Consider the following 17611-nt stretch of genomic DNA (forward strand, 5'->3'; position numbering starts at 1 on the left):
TTAATGTATGTTAACAATTACCTCTTCATAATTACCTCCTTGTCCTGGTGGCCATAAAAAAATTAAATTATTGACAATAACAGAAAATACTTTTAGCCAAACACATGTAAGATTTTAAAGCCCCAATTGCCAAAAGAGTATTTTTAAAAATCCTGTCAAATTTGTTAGCTACATTTTGCATTCAGTTGGGTATCTAGAAACAGTTATTTGGTAAAGAAAGTGATAAATAGATTTATGTTAAATTTTCACATACTTGTGAATTACTTTATTAATATTTATGTCGATAAGAAATCTCTACACGTCAAAGCCATGTTACTTTTAACAGAAAACAATATAATATTTAAAATATTTTAAAATATCTGCTACTGTTTAAATTACAATTTTCGTTTTATTTTTGTCTCACATTTCAAATTAGTACATTAGTACATGGGGAAAAGTAGGTTTACTCATTCAAGTGTAAGACATAACTGTGATGGCACAAATATAATTTAACTCTAATTCTAGAAGCTTAAAAAATGTAAATATTTTGAATACTTTGTCACTGTATATAATGTGTGCCCCAGTATTTTTTCTTTCAACATTTTTTTTGCATTTCCAATTAAAATTTTATTTTTTAATTTTTGGACAGTATAGAGTACAGTGAGAAGAGAGGATATATTTTTATTCTTTACTTTATCTTCCTATTTTCTCACCTGTGTTCTAACAGCTCTGCTTTAGCCAGTGAACCAGGTTCTTATACTTTCTCTTGCTCTTTAAGCCTTCCCAGTTGGATCTTAACCTTTCTTCTTTTGCTTCTTTGTTTTAAGTAGCTATTCTTGGGGAATTCTTTAAGTTTCTAATTCCATGTGAGTGAATGGAATCATTAAAGATTTTAAAATTTAGTTGATCACGATGAGTGATAAAAGATTATCTCCCTTAGAAATAAAGTGCATACTAAAAATTTTAGGATTTTATTAAAAAGTGAGTCCTCTAAGGGGGCTTCCCTGGTGGCGCAGTGGTTGAGAGTCCACCTGCCGATGCAGGGGACACGGGTTCTTGCCCCGGTCCGGGAAGATCCCACATGCCGCGGAGCGGCTGGGCCCGTGAGCCATGGCCGGCTGAGCCTGCGCGTCCAGAGCCTGTGCTCCCCAACGGGATAGGCCACAACAGTGAGAGGCCCGCGTACTGCAAAAAAATAAATAAATAAATAAAATAAAATTTAAAAGTAAGTCCTCTAAGAATGTAATGTGCATATCATTCCCTGATCTTTTTTGAAAACCATGTTTTTATGGTCGATGAGGGAGAATTTATACTATGATTACTTATCAGAAGAATATGTACCTCATTGTGTCCGCTTCTCCCTCATGTTTCGTGGCTGAGTGGAACATTAAACTACTTAAATGTATGTTTTACCTGAAACAGCAACAGAAAGGCGCCAGATATTGTTCACCAAATAACTATTGTATAGTTATTCAGTGAACTGTTGTTCATTCCATCTTCTCCTACTTTCTAGAAAATTAAGTGTCACATATTTTGTTGTCTTTAATTTAGGTTTAATTCTGATAGTTGACAGCATGGTAAAACGTCCATGTTGTGTGTGGGTGTTCCTCTGTGTGTAACACAGAGGGAGAGAGGGTGGGAGGGAGGGAGAGAGAGAAGTAGAGGGAGGAGGGAGGAATGGGGGGGGTGGGAGAGAAAGAGAGAAACATAAGTGAGCCATGCTTTAAAAATGTCATCTAGCTAGCTCTTCAGAGCTGCCATTGTTAACTTGAACACTAAGGAGAGAATTGTGGAGAGAGAAAAAATTCCACACTTCATCGTCAGATTTGGGCAAGAGGAAGGATACATTAGAGGGAGTACTTTGCTGTTCATTCATTCAATAAATATTTATTGAGTGTCTACTGTACTTTGGCATGGTGCTGAGAGGTACATATCTTGATATGAAACATGAAGAAGATGTATTTTAAAATCATTCCTTATTTTTTTAGTTCAGCAGAATATTTTGTATATTTTATATCTGTATTTGAAAGTTCTAAAGACATTTGACTTTCATTAAGACTGTAATATAATTAACTGCTTGTAGTTCTTGAAAAAATTTTGTCTAATGAAGTCTGGTTACTATGCTAGTAGTAATTTTGATCTCATTTACATTTTGAAAAGACCTAAAGAGCCTCAGTAAATTCAACTGAACCTTTAGTAGATCAGTTTTGGAATAGCTAACACATGGTAAGACAACATGTAAATATGATAGGAACAATATGTGTGTCTTGCAGAACCTAAAATGAAACAGGTGATGAATACTGTTTCTAGAGCTTTGGTCATATGATTTCTGCAACTCAAGGGAACTGGAAACATGTCTGTTTAGAAGCAAACTATTTTGGGACATTGAGCTTATTGAGAATTTGAGTTGTACAGATTTTTCATAGTATTTTGCTTCAAGCCAGCGAGTATAAAAAGTTATAACTGTGGTGGTTAGAGTTCATTGTAATAATTATTCTTAAATCTATAGTTATTTAAATTGTTTCCCTTCATTTGATTCCTTTGTTAATCTAGAGCCATGACAAAACTAACATGTGGCTTATACGTCACATATGATGCCATAGGCTAGTGGGCATTATGCAGTGGTACTGTGTCTTGGATGAGGAGCTGTGGCTCAAAGGTGCATTTCTCCATCTAGTATGTGAATTCCCAGAGCAAATGCCATTACTCTGTCCCCTGCCTCCCCTCTTCCCCTAACTGACAGAAAAATTCCAGAGCAGAGATTATTGTCCTATTTGTAAAAATGAATAAACTCTGACTACTGTTGAAGCTCGGTTCCAAAAGTGCCTTGCATACTGCTGGGATCTGAATATTTGGGCCCCCACCTCTGAAATTAATATGTTGAAAGCCTAATGATGATGGTATTAGGAGATGGGGCCTTTGGGGGATGATTTGGTCATGGGAATGGAGGCTTCATGGAAAGGATTGGTGCCCTCGTAAAAGAGGCTCCAGAGAGCTCCCTAGCCCCTTCCACCATGAGAAGATGCAATGAGAAGCCTGCAATCAGGAAGAGGGTCCTCGCTCGACCATGTTGGCACCCTGGTCTCCAGAACTGTGAGAAATAAATTTCTGTTATTTATAAGCTACCTAGTCTCTGATATTTTGTTATAGTAGCCTGATTGCACTAAGACATGTATCTAGTAAAGTTTCTAAAACTGAGAATTCAGAGACTAAGCTACCCTTGGCACTGGGGCATCCTCCTATTCTGATAGTGGACTTGTTTCCATCAATGAAGGATAAAAACTAATTACCTCCCTTTGGCCTTTGTCTGTGTTTTGGTCATTCAGTGCCCTGTCTCACTACCCTCCTCCCCCAGTGAGGATATGTGGCCATTTTGAGGTTCACTGATCAAAGATGTTGAATATATTGAATTTTACAAGACTCATTGGTACTAGTTAAACCACTGATCCCTAGGTCCTTATACTGTTATTGGCATACTACTCATACTATAAATTAAGGACACCTTGTTTATATCGCCACATGGAATTTATTTAATTTTCCACAGGAGCGGACCTGCCTGCATACTACTGTAGTTTGTTTACTTTTCTACCATTCTGAATATCGTTTGGTTCTTCTGTTCCCCTTTCCAGGTATTTAAAAAGAGCAGACAATTGTATCCTATTTGGCATTCTTATGTAAGATAGATTAATTTCTTAATTCAGTCATACAGGTTTAAAAGAGAAAGATTTAATTGTTAGTTTTCCCAGAGAAAACATCCATGTTGCTGAAGATCTTTATTTTCTAATAAAACTGTGATTTTCCATAACAATTACTTTCTATGTATATTGTAATATAGGGCTCACACAAATTATAGTGACAGAGAAGTGTCCTCTGTCAGTTGTGGCCCTCCATTAAGATCTTATATAGTTACTCTAATCTATCACATTTGTAGGTTATATGTATTTAAAATAGTCTAGATAATAGAAAAGACAAAATATAGGATGAGAAATAAAGGTAATGGGATATTTTGGGGAGTGGGGTGGGGGAAAGAGAAAAAAGTTGACAGAGTTGATTGATAAGCTAGAAGACAATAAAAATAATAAAATACTGAAAAATAATTTTATTTTTCCCACTGCGCCACCAGGGAAGCCCCTCCCCCGCTTTTTAAACTACAAAGAAACCTTCAGGACATATTTAAAGTACCTTTGTAGAATATTTTATGAAACATTTCAGTGTGCTCATATTTAACATGAAAAAATAAAACTTCTTTGGATAGCCTTTCATTCAATCCAGTATTTGAATGTCTGCCAGTGTCATAATAGGCATACTAATGGCTTTGGGACTACAAAAAATAGATCATAATTTTCACTTAAAATTGCTCCATTTCCTTTTTCCATTCTCATTGGAAATAGTCCTTTTTAAAAAGATAGTATATGGGACTTCCCTGGTGGCACAGTGGTTGAGAGTCCGCCTGCCGATGCAGGGGACACAGGTTCGTTCCCCGGTCCGGGAAGATCCCACATGCCGCGGAGCGGCTGGGCCCGTGAGCCATGGCCGCTGAGCCTGCGCGTCCGGAGCCTGTGCTCCGAAACGGGAGAGGCCACAACAGTGAGAGGCCCACGTACCTCAAAAAAAAAAAAAAGATAGTATATGAAAAAATAATAAAGTAACAGAATTATCACAAGTGGGTCATGGTAGAAAATAATGACTTTCCCTGATGGACTTAAAATCTGATCCTGACATAAACTAAGCTCTTCAGTAACATTCATTATGCAAATTGATATACACTGATGTTATTTTGTAGGTTCTCAAGGATTGTTTTCGATGATTTATAGAATTAGATATTTAAACATTTACTCTGAGATATATGCCTATTGAGCAAGGTAAAAAATGTATTCTACTATCTTGTGGAAACATTTGCTATCTTGCCATTTTAGTTTTGTTAGAGATACTTTTGTCTTTTATTAAGTAGCTGTCATTTTTAAACAATATAGATTTTACCTAAGTGTTTCCCTTTGACTTCTTGAGCATCTTCTCTCTTGTAGCAGAAGTTTTACCAATTAGAAAACCGTGATAGAGAGAAAAGAGTCTACAGCTTATCTTGGGTTTTTTTTAGGTAAACTGGCTTACATTTTCTGAGGAAGTTTTTCAAATCAGATAATCCTATATTTGCCAAGCTCTGAACATGTCCTACTGGCAAATGAGATCTCGGTTTACACTACAGACCTTTTGCTGTATGTCATATACTGTATGAAACTTTGCTTATGGAAGTTGCTTTATTTACGTTTCTTTTTATTGGCATGTTTAGAATTTTACCTTTAAACTAAATTTCCAAAAAAAAAGAGGTGCAGTTTATTCCTGCAGACAATGCTTAGGACTGTTAAATTGCAGCTAGAGTTACCAGTAATTAGAATTTCCTAATCTGCCTTTAATTGCACCACTGTTGCCTGTGTACAACTTAGGTCAACTATGCAATTCATTCATACATGCATTTAGATATTTATCAAGTCTTGACTATAGGTCTACCTGGATGCTGGGGCAGGGTGGTTGTATAGAATACTTAGAAGAATATACAGTTTCTGCCTCACAGGTATTATCAAACTTGGGAGATAAAATCTACACAGAAGAAATGTAGTAGCTGCTGATATATATCAAATGAGTGTTATCAGTAAATGGAATATAGTAGGACAGAGAAGGACATGGTTTTGAATTCTTTTAAAAGGTTTTATTGAGGTAGTAAGACAATCTGGGCTTGAAGGGATGGGAGTAGATTTTTTTTTTATTTATTTATTTAGTAGTATTATTATTTTTTGGTACACGGGCCTCTCACTGTTGTGGCCTCTCCCATTGTGGAGCACAGGCTCCGGATGTGCAGGCTCAGCGGCCATGGCTCACGGGCCTAGCCACTCCGCGGCATGTGGGATCTTCCCGGACCGGGGCACGAACCCGCGTCCCCTGCATTGGCAGGCGGACTCTCAACCACTGCGCCACCAGGGAGGCCCGGGAGTAGATTTTTAATACATAAGAGAAAAGGATATGGACTTAAGAGCAAAGACATAGAGGTATGAATGGGTGTATTCTTTTGGAAGAAGAGGATTAAATTGCCTACACCAAGTTTGTATTAGGGTAATAGTGATTATGCAAAAAGTCTAGTGTAGGGGAAAATACGGTACGCATGTGTGTGTGTGCAGTAATGTAAAAGAACACAAGTCAGGATGCTGTGGTAGAAAGCTTGATAGCTTAGGAATCAGAAGAGCTGAGTTCTGTCACTTGATTTCTTTGCACTTAGACTGCTCTTCTCTTTAAATGAGCAGTTTAGACCAAGACAGTCTGTAGACTCCTTTAGCTTAATATTCTTCATTTCCGATATTGAAGATAGGAAATGGCAACTACTGTTTTGTATTACTTGGAGAGATTGGTGTAGCAAATTGAGGTCACCTGCTGTAAAAATCTCCAGAATACAGTCCTCTGTCATTGATTCATTCCATTGTCTGTCACTTTCAGTGCACATATACCTAAGAGAGTTATAAGCCTATAGTTTTCTTTAGAAATTATATTAGTTAAATCACCTAATTGAGATTAGAAGGAATAGAGCTTTGTTTAAGGAAAAGTGTAGATGAATAGATTTGATTTTGGGTAACGTGGAGTGCCAGCTTTGGGTAGAGAACATCGATAACCACTGGGGGTAGTAGAAGGGTGAGCACACCTGGGGAGGGGCAGAATATTTGGATTTTTAATAAAGGTTGAAGTAGAAGAGTACTAAAATCAGGCATCTATTTTATCTCCACAGCAGCCAGCACAGTTTATCTTCCTGTTCTTTCCCCCTGAATTCTGGTAGTGGTTGAGAGGATAGCTTTTCCAGTATGACCCTTTCTGGCTGGTTTCTTTATTTTGTATTTTTATAGCTATCAACTAAGCAAGTGCATTTAGATGACTTGTTTGCAGTTGTAGAGTGACGATTTGATATTTAAATCTCATAATAGGACCTGATTCTTTCATCTTTGGTCTTACCCAACAAATTCTGACTGTGGTAGCAGATTTTTCCTGCTGATTGGTGTACAGTCTCCCTTGGTGACTACAGGGGAATTGGTTTCAGGACCCCCATGGGTACCAAAATCCACCCATGCTCAAGTCCCTTATATAAAAAATGATGTAGTATTCGCATATAACCTATACACAGTTTAAATCATTTCTAGATGACTTGTAATACCTAATACAATACAAATGCTGTGTAAATAGTTGCCAGGGTATGGCAGATTCAAGTTTTATTTTCTGGAATATTTTTTCCTCCTCAGTATTTTTTGTTTGTTTGTTTGTGTTTTTTTTTGTTTGTTTCTTGCGGTACGCGGGCTTCTCACTGTTGTGGCCTCTGCCGTTGCGGAGCACAGGCTCCGGACGCGCAGGCTCAGCGGCCATGGCTCACGGGCCCAGCCGCTCCGCAGCATGTGGGATCTTCCCGGACCGGGGAACGAACCCATGTCCCCTGCATCGGCAGGCGGACTCTCAACCACTGTGCCACCAGGGAAGCCCCCTCCTCAGTATTTTGATCCCAGTTTGTTGGATCTGCAGCTATGGAACCTGCTCATACAGAGGGCCTACTATATTTACCAGACTTGGGTGTAGGAGCAATCCTTTATTGCTTGTGGAAGGAGGAAATGTACAAATACTAAGTAAATGTAGGGTTGGGCCACAGGAAATATAAAGAATCTTTTTGCCTTAGTCATCAAAGTGGAAAACGTTAGGTATTCACAGTTACTGGTGCTACTGGTGTTTATTTTACTATATTAAGTAACTTTAATATCGCAGGTACATCTCACTGAATTGTTACAGGAAGTTTTCCTTCAAAGAATCTGGATTTTGCCATTAAAGAATGTCATTTTAGAACAGTACTGTTTTAAGAACTTAACGAAGAGTAAGTGAATTGTCTAAAAATTGAAAAGGGACAATTTCAATAAATAATAACCACTGTTTATTGAATACCTACTATGTTTTAGGCACTTTATATACATTATTGTGATCTTTAATCCTCATCAGATTGCCAGTGTATGTAAGTGATATTATCAATGTTTTATAGGGAAAAAATCAGACGTGGAGGGCTTAAGTACTTGCCTTCCCTGGGGTCACATAGTTAGTGTGTAGTAGAAACTACATATCCATGTCTGTACCCAGGTCTTTTGGACTTCAAAGACTGTATTTTCACTAGACTATTAAAGCTAGTAAGGAAGGTAGACATACAAGTAAGTAATTAGAGTGCCATGTGCTATATTGCAGTATTGGAAGTATCATCAAAGTACAGAAGAGCTACAAAGGGAGGGGATGATTAAATCAGCATTGAGGTGGAACATTCTATAGCCTTTACAGAAAGACTCTTGGAGAAAGGGGACTCCTGTGTGGGGTTTTGATGACAACCTAGAAGTTCTCTAGGGTAGAAGAGAGAGAATAATAACATTAGTGTTTCAATACCTCTGTACTTAGCTTTAAAAGAACAGGGTGATCTAGCTCATTTCTACTGTTCATTCTCTTCTTGCATCTCAGTCTTTCTTGTTCCTTTTATACACAACAAGATCATGCCATTCTCATCTCAATTTTTGTTAGTTATATCATTTTTACATTGTTGACATTCCTAATATTTATATACTGTAGCAATAATTCCTACCATTCTTTATAACTATTCAATTAAATAAGTAATAATGTGTCTAGTGTAGTACCAGTGTATGTGTGTATGTACGTATAAGTGTGTGTATGTATGTGTGTGTGTGTGTGTGTGTGTGTGTGTGTGTGTATATATATATATATATATATATATATAAAACACCACAGCTTGTCCATTCCTGAATTCTTTATTTTGTTTAATCTCTTGATTGGGTCTTTTTTTTTCTTTCACTTTTATGTGGAATCTTTTTTTTTGAATTTTATTTTATTTTTTATACAGCAGGTTCTTATTAGTTATCAGTTTTATACACATCAGTGTATACATGTCAATCCCAGTCTCCCAGTTCATCCCACCACCACCCCCCCAACCCCCCACCGCTTTCCCCCCTTGGTGTCCATACGTTTGTTCTCTGCATCTGTGTCTCTATTTCTGCCCTGCAAACTCGTTCATCTGTACCATTTTTCTAGGTTCCACATATATGTGTTAATATACGATATTTGTTTTTCTCTTTCTGATCTTGACTGGGTCTTGAGTCTTTGAACTTTTGAGGATATAGATTACTTGAGTCCTAATTTTTTTCCCCTTTTTAAGAGTTCTGAAGACACCCCCATCCCCTCACACACATAAAATGTGTCCCAAATAAAATCTGTGTATTATTCTGTGGATAATTCTGAGACCAGTATTATTTCTGCCATCCTCACTGTCAATTGTAGACATCTTACATTTTCTGTCTCGATATTCACTAGGATTCTTTCTTTTACTATCTTTGGTAATTTTGTTCTGTGCTTTGGATTCAAGTCTCTTCTTTGAGAGAACCAATTAGCCTTTTGTTTTCCATACATTTCATCTTTTTTCAAATCACTGTCGTCTCTGTTTTGTTTTTCATAAGTCTGCAGTCCATGTCAGTGATGTTATCCTTAGTTATTTCTACTTCCTTCTGATTTCTTCTGTAGTTTTTATTTCTGTTACTGGTATACTGTTATATTTAATTTATTTTCTGAACTATGACAGCTGTTTCTTGAGTTAATTTTCTGAGTTGTCTAATTTATCTGCCTTTTTAATGTTTTTGTTTTCCTTAAGTGGTAGATTCAATGGTTAGGTCCCATAATGAAGTCTTTCTTATTATTCATCAAAGAATGGAGCCAATTCTAGTTGGGCCTGTTGTAAGTGAAGACATTGTGTGTGGGGGAGGGGGAGAGGGGGCAGAGGAAGTGATCTGGGGCAGCCTACAGCTTCAGTTGAGATATGTTCCTACAGAAACATTTTCACTTGGCTAATATGTTCTATGCTTTTCTTCCTTTAAAATAGTTTTAAAAAGTAAACTAATGTAATATATGTATATATTTTGAAAACATAAAATAGTCTTATAATAAAAATCATCGTTCTCTTGTGTCAACCTTCCCCAACTCCGAGTTTTTAATTTCTGGGGACGCCTATTTTCAACACTTGAAGGTGTTGGTTATAACATTTACTTTGGTTGGTTATAAATATTACTATTTATATTTACTGAATATTACTATTTATAAATAATATGCCTATATTCCTGTTTTTAATTTACTTTAGATGCTAAGTATTAACTGCCTATTATGGAAGATGAGGATTTACATACCTCACCTGGCTTTATTTTTATCTTTCCACCTTTTGAATGTCTTTTTAAATGACAGTTTGCTTAAATTGATGCTCATTGTTTATGGCTGTGGATTATATTTCCTTTTATGTGTTTGTCTCATAGTTAATAATTGCCTCATCTATTTGCTTACTTAATTTTCTAAGTTCCTATCAGTTTTTCCCATCCTTGCCCAAAGAATTATAAAACTAAGTACAGTACTGTTTTCCACATGATTAAACACATTAAGAAACCTTATCAGTTCACTCCCTACTCCTCGCCCATCCCCTCCTCCCCTGCATTTCCCTCTCCTCCCTTCCCCCCCCATTCCCCTTCTCTGTCCTCCTCTCCTCTGCCTTCTCCCGCTTCTTGAGCAGTCTACTCTCCTTATAATCTGGACTAATAATCTTCCAGACCTGCTATACAACTATCCAAGGACTTTCCTTCACCTTTCTCCTATGAGAGATCTTGTTTCCTTGATCTTGCTGTCTTTGTCTTGTTTTCCTCTGCTCTGTTTGCTCCCTTGTTTTAGTGGATCACATGTTCTCAGAAGTTTCTCAAGAGTGCACATGGGAAGGAAAGCTTTTGATGCTTTTTTAATCAGGAAAATATGTTTTTATCAATCAAGTGTGAATATGTAATAGTTTGTATATATAGTCTAAGTGAAAGTTTTTTTAGAATTTTGAAGTTATTGCTTCACATCTTCTTTCAATTGTTGCTGTTGAGAACACTTAATGCCATTCTGATTTTGAAAAACAATTGGACTAGACTCTCCAAAAATATTACTATCATGAAAGACAGAATATAAAAGTCTGGGAAACTGTTTTAGATACTTTACAGTGATCTTTTTTCTTTTTGAAAACTTTTAGATTTTGTTCTTTATTCCCTAATGCTCTGTTATTTCCTGGTAATGTACTTTGGTATGGCTCTTTATTTTCATTTATTGTATGGGTACATTCTTTCAGTCTGTATGCTCATGAGCTTCAGTTTGGGAAATTACGTCTTTGATAGTTTCTTCCTCTTTTTTCAATTCTGTTTCTAGCTGATTAGATGTTAGACCACCTGGATTGATCTTCTGATTTTATTATTTACTCTCCTGTTTGACTTTTGGTTTTACTTCCTGGGAGATTAAAAAAGATGAGTAATGGATTAGGCTAAGAATTAGGCTCTGGATCCAGAAGGCCTGTTTGAATTCTGCATTGCCAGTTTCTAACTGTGATCTTATAAAAGTTAATTACCCTTTCTCTTTTTTATCTGTAAAATAGGGTTAATATTGAATAGCAGTGCCTAACTCAAAGGATGTGAGGATAAATAAGTTAATTCATCCAAAGTGCTTAGATAATTTCCTGGTACATAGTAAATGTTAATTGTTATTATCGTTTGGCATCATTATTACCTCAAAGTTAATACTTTAACCATCTATTCGAATTCTTAATTTCTACCAAAAGTTTAATTTTCCAGAGCTTTTGTTTGCTTCTCTGTTCCTAGTTTTACAGCCTCCTGTTCTTATTTCATGGATGTAGTATCATCTTGAATTATTGGGACAATTGAGGAAATTTGGAAAAACCCTCCAACATATAAGGTGGACACCAAAACAAATATATAGAAACAAAATTAAATAAATAAATAGATAGAAACAAAAATAAATAGAAATCTTTTACTTATAAGATTTTTGGGGTGTCAGCAGTGTTGAAGTTTTTTTGTTTTCTGCATTGACTCTTTTATCATAGTTTCCCTTTTCTATTAATTTGTTTTGGTGTACATCTTATACGTTGGAGGCTTTTTCTAAATTTCCTCATACTTAGGTTCAAATTATATTTGGCAGTAATATACTTAAGTATCATGTTCTCAGTGTGTCATATCAGGGAGCACAGATAGTCAGCTTGCCCTTTTGTTGGTGATACTAAGTTTAGACATTTGTTTAAGGTAATGTCAGCCAGTTTCTCCATTTTAAAAGTACCTTTTAATCTTCGTTAATTAAGTGATTTGGGGTTGATATTTCAGAATGTGTAATTATCCATTTGTACTTTCACATTCTTATTAAATTTAAAATATTTAATTTATTATGTCATCCATTTTTATGTTTAGATTGTCCAAATTTGACAGGGAGAAGCCCTTTGAAACTGGCTTCTGTGCCTTTTTGTGTGTCCATATCAGTTTTTGAGCACTTCCTTAATCTGGCACAACAAGATATTCAAGGCTCGACTTTTACTCCCTGCCCCAGACTTAGAACCAGCCATTTTTTCAAGGATCCCTGGTTCCTTTTTGTGGGGGGAATGATATTTAGAACCCAAGATCTGGGGGTAGATCCTTTTTGCTACTGAAGTATCATTGCTTCTAGGCTCTTTTAGTGGACTGAGCTAAATAAGTTTGTGTGTGTGTGTGTGTGTGTGTGTGTGTATTTTTCTTTGTATCTATTTGATATATAGTTAAGTTCATTTGTTTCCATTTATATTTACTTTTACTAGGGACTTTCCTCATCCTTTTTTATTTTTAATTTTTGACTACATATATTATTAACATTGTTCAAAAGTCAAAAACTTTATTACTTGGCGCAGCCAAATAAATATTTTTTAAAAACTTTATTAAATATTTATAAATATTTTTTTAAAACTTTATTAAAAAGTAAAGTTTTTTTAAAACTTTATTAAAAACTTTATTAAAAGGTGGACTCAGGAGTACTTTCTTTAAGTTTTTCTTTCACTACATTCTCATTTACCATCTGTAGGTAACATGTATGTAAACCTTTTTTTATATAGTTTTTTTAAAAATCTAATTTTATTTATTTATTGTTTTTGGCTGTGTTGGGTCTTCATTGCTGCGCACAGGCTTTTCTCTGATTGTGGCGAGCGAGGGCTGCTCTTCATTGCAGTGCGAGGGCTTCTTGTGGTGGCTTCTCTTGTTGCAGAGCATGGGTTCTAGGCGCATGGGCTCAGTAGTTGTGGCTCGCGGGCTCTAGAGCGCAGGCTCAGTAGTTGTGGCACACGGGCTTAGGTGCTCCGTGGCATGTGGGATCTTCCCGAACCAGGGCTTGAACCCGTGTCCCCTGCATTGGCAGGCAGATTCCCAGCACTGCGCCACCAGGGAAGCCCCTGTAAACCTTAATTAGAAATTTATCCTTCCTTGTTTTTCTCTTTGCAGGTATACACGTACACATGTATTCTTAGTTAATCTTCTTTCTTGCACAGTAGCTAGCATAACATATGCCTGCTTTTTCACATTGTTTTTTCCAGTTAATATAGCCTGGGTATCTCTTCATATCAGTTTATAGAGACCGTTCTCATTTCTTTTTTATAGTTGTGTAGTAACTCCGTTGCATAATGCATAATTGTTTATTCACCGAATCTCTTATGTGTTTCCAATATTATGCTATTTCAAAGAGTGCCACAGTAAATTACTGTGTGTGTGTGTGTTTTAATTAAAACATAAAGGTATTATGTCTTGAGGTTCTGTGAGTAAGGTAGGACCAGTAGATGGGCTTCCCACTTGGGATCTCTCAGGCAGTTGCAGTTGGAAGTTGGGATTGGAGTCATCTGAAAGTCAGAGTAACTCAACATTCAAGGTAGCTCACTCAGTATGCCTGGAACTTAATGATATTGGTTGTTAGCTCAGAGTTCAGCTTGGGCTGTCAGCTGGAATGCCTACCCATGACCTCTCTGTGTGCCTGGGATTCACAGAGCGTGTCAGCTGGGTTTGAGAGGGAATGTCCCCAAAGTGAGCATCCCAAAAGGCCCAAATGGGAGCTACAAGCCATCTTAAGATTTATCTCAGAAATCCCAGAATATCAGTCATGCATTCCATTGATCAAGCAAGTTATTAAGGCTGGCCCAGATTCAAGGGGAGGAGAATTAGACTCCTTAATGTGAGGAACAGGACGCGTGAAATTGACAGCAGCTATCTCTGGATAGCTTTTTGTGGGGGGAATGATATACCCAAGATCTGGGGGTGGATCCTTTTTGCTACTGAAATGTCATTGCTTCTAGGCTCTTTTAGTGGACTGAGCTAAATAAGTGTGTGTGTGTGTGTGTGTGTGTGTGTGTGTGTGTATGTATATTTCTATATAGGTAGGTTGCTAGTGCGCTTTCTAGCAACCATAACTCACATCCCTTCCATATGTAAAGCGTACTCACTTTGTTCCTAAGACCCAGACAGTCTCATTCCATTAAGGGATCAATTTGAAGTCCAGGATCTTGTTATCTAAGTCAAGTCCAAATATGGTTGAAGCTTCTTAGGTGCAGTTCCTCCAGTACAGCACCTTGTAAACAGTTTCTCTTGACCTGAAGACCTTTACAGAGATCTTTATTTCTCCATACAGCTTTGAGTTATTATCTAGTATCCTTTCATTTCACCTTGTAGGACTCCATTGAACATATCTTGTAGGGCAAGGCTAGTGGTAACAAACTCCCTCAGGTTTTATCTGGGAATTTCAAAATTTCTCCCTCACTTTTGAAGAAGTTTTGCTGGATATAAGATTCTTAGTTGACAGTCTTTTCCTTTGAGCACTTTAAATATATCCGCCAACTGCCTTCTGGAGTCCAAAGTGTATCATGAGAAATCTGCTTGTAATCTTATTGAGGATCCCTTGTATGTAATGACTCACTTCTCTCTTGCTGTTTTCAATATTATCTGTTTGTCTTTTGAAAGTTTGATTATAATGTATCCTGATGTGGCCTCATCTTACATGGAGGTTGTTGAGCTTCTCAGATGTTCATATTCATGTCTTTCATCAAATTTGGGAAGTTTTCAGCTATTATTCAAATATTTTCTCTACTCTCTTCTCTGTTCTCCTTCACAGACTCCCAAATGCATATTTTCGTTTGCTTGTTGGTGTCCCACAGGTCTCTCTTAGACTCTGTTCACTTTTTTCAAACTTTTTTCTTTCTGTTCCTCAGACATGATAACTTCTATTGTCCTATCTTAACGTTCACTGATTCTGTCTTCGCCTTGTTCAAATCTGCCTTTGAATCCCTCTAGTGAGTTTTTCATTTCAGTTATTATACTTTTCAGCTGTAGAATTTCTTCTTCGTTTCTATTTAAGTTTTCTGTCTATTGATATTTTGTTCATACATCATTTTCTTGAGTTTCTCCACACCTTTCTTTAGTTCTTTGAGCATCTCTAAGACAGGCATTTTAAAGTCATTTTCTAGTATATCTGCCATCAGTTCTTTTTCATGGGCAGTTTCTGCTGATTTCTTTTTTTTTCTTGGAATGGGCCATACTTTCTTGTTCATTTGTATACCTTATTTTTTGTTTTTTTCTGAAAACTGGACATTTAAATCTAATAATGTGGTAACTCTGGAAATCAGATTCTGCCCCTTCCCTGGGGTCTGCTGTTTTTTATTATTGTTTTTTGGGGGTGTTGTAGGCTGTCTCTGTGCTAAGGATCGTCAGCCTGAGGTATAAACTTCTCAGGTCTTTTTGGACTCTTTCCTGAATCTGCATAGTCACTTTCTAATTTTCCTCATATAACCAATTGTTTTGAAATGTGCTAGTCTTTAATGTCTGGCTCTCCAAAGGGGAAAAAGAGAAAAACGAAGAGGGGCAGAGAGGCACAATCCCTTTAAATCCCCTTGAAGTCTCTTCAGCTAGAGGGGAAGGGGCTTACAACAATAGAGGGAGGTCCAATAACAGTGACTGCCTTTTTCTTTGTACCTCCTTGATCAGAAGCAGCAATCAGCAATCAGAGCGCAGATTCCCAGTATTTGGAGCACAGGGTCCTTTTTGCCTACCCTCACTCCTGTAATCTGTGTGCAAGGTGCTCCAGGAACAGGTGCACCACTGCCTGCCATGTGGCTGGGATGGGGGGAAGGATAACTGTCTCTGTGCTAAGAGGTGAAATGAACCGCAATGTATTGTCCAAGTCTTCTTTCCTTTGGAAGTTGCAAGCCTTCAACAGATTCCAGACTTCCAAAATAGTTCCTTCAAACAAATTCCGCCCATTCAATTTTTGTCTAGGTGGGGAGGTAGATTCCCTTAGTGCTTCCTACTTTGCCATCTTCCCATAATCCTCTATCTGTGCATGTGTTTTCTGGTATTGGTGGGGGCATACCTTCAGGGAGAGATCCTAGAAGTGGGATTGCAGGATCAGAAGGTAAATACACATGTAATCTAGTTAGATGTTGTGAAATTACCCTCTGTAGAGGTTGTACAATTTTGCACTCCTACTAGCAACATATGAAAGTACCTGTTTCTCCAAAGCCTCACCAACCATGTGTTGTCAAACTTTTGAGTTCTTGCCAATCTGGGAAGAGTAATGATATCTTAATGTAGAGATAAAGTAAAGCCCAAGGAGAGAAAACAGTATGTACAAAGAACCACCTGGATTTTTAGTTAAAACAGTGAAATAAACACATGTGTTTCTTTCCTCCCTCCTTAACACACTAAAATGAGAGTAAAGAAATAAACAGAAGAACTTGAGAGTAAAGTGCTTCTTTCATTATGACACTGCAGTTTTTCATGTGTTTAAGGGTTAGTTACATATCTTTCTTTTTGGTGAGATGTCTGTTTAAAACTTTTGCCCATTTTTCTAACAGGTGTTTGGTTTTCCTCATTTTTTTAAGAGTTCTTTGTATATTAAGGATATTGTCCTTTTGTGATAAGAGTTGTAAATATTTTCATTAGTCTTTTGAATTTGTTTCTGCTGTGTTTTCATGTGCAAATTTCTTTCTTTTATTGCATTATGTTTATGAGAGAAGCCCTGAAAAGCTGTTTGGAAGCTCTATATGTAAGACTAAGACTTGTGAACAGACAAGGATCTCTTGCTGTTTCATTCTGTGGAACTTTTGATTTAAGAGAAGACTCTACCAGTGTCTTGGTAGAGATAGAGAAAAGGAGATTGTTGGGAAGGGCCCTTTTCCATACATAGATATTTATTTATTCCCTTGTTTTTTTCCCTTCACCTTGCTGTGCCTGGTGTCCTCAAGCCAATCTATTTTGGGTCTTTTTTTTTTTCCCTGTAGTAGACCTTCATTCTCCTGCTTTATTTGGGAAACTGTAGTTGCTTGGCTATATGTCATGGGTTGGAGACTTGGGGATCCTTTTTATTAAGTCTTTCAGTCAGTCTAGATTTTAACCACACACCTCACTATTGTTTTGGGAAGTTATTGGAGGTATAGATTCCTGAGTCCTTCGAGAATTATGTAGTGAGAATTGGCTTACTTCTGCAGACACTTAGGATGTCTGTTTTCTCAGTCCTGTTAATTCCTTCATCTGTTCTCATCTGCTGCTGTCTCCTTTCAAGTTGTTTATCTTGTTATATTTATTCTCACTTTTAGTAGATTTTAGGTGTAAGGAGAAAGAAACACATCAATTCATTGTATTTAATTAGAAATGCAGTGGTTCTTTATACATAGTTTCTCTCCTTAGGCTCTACTTTGTGGGCAGTTGGATGGCTC

At 37.0% G+C, this 17611-nt stretch overlaps 1 protein-coding gene across 3 annotated transcripts in view; it reads left to right on the forward strand.

Annotated features, from left to right (window-relative positions):
- ZNRF2 (zinc and ring finger 2) overlaps positions 1 to 17611 on the forward strand; it is a 114043-nt gene that overhangs the window by 32999 nt on the left and 63433 nt on the right. The window lies entirely within an intron of this gene.

The sequence above is a fragment of the Delphinus delphis genome, chromosome 9 (assembly GCF_949987515.2).
Source record: "Delphinus delphis chromosome 9, mDelDel1.2, whole genome shotgun sequence".
NCBI lineage: Eukaryota > Metazoa > Chordata > Mammalia > Artiodactyla > Delphinidae > Delphinus > Delphinus delphis.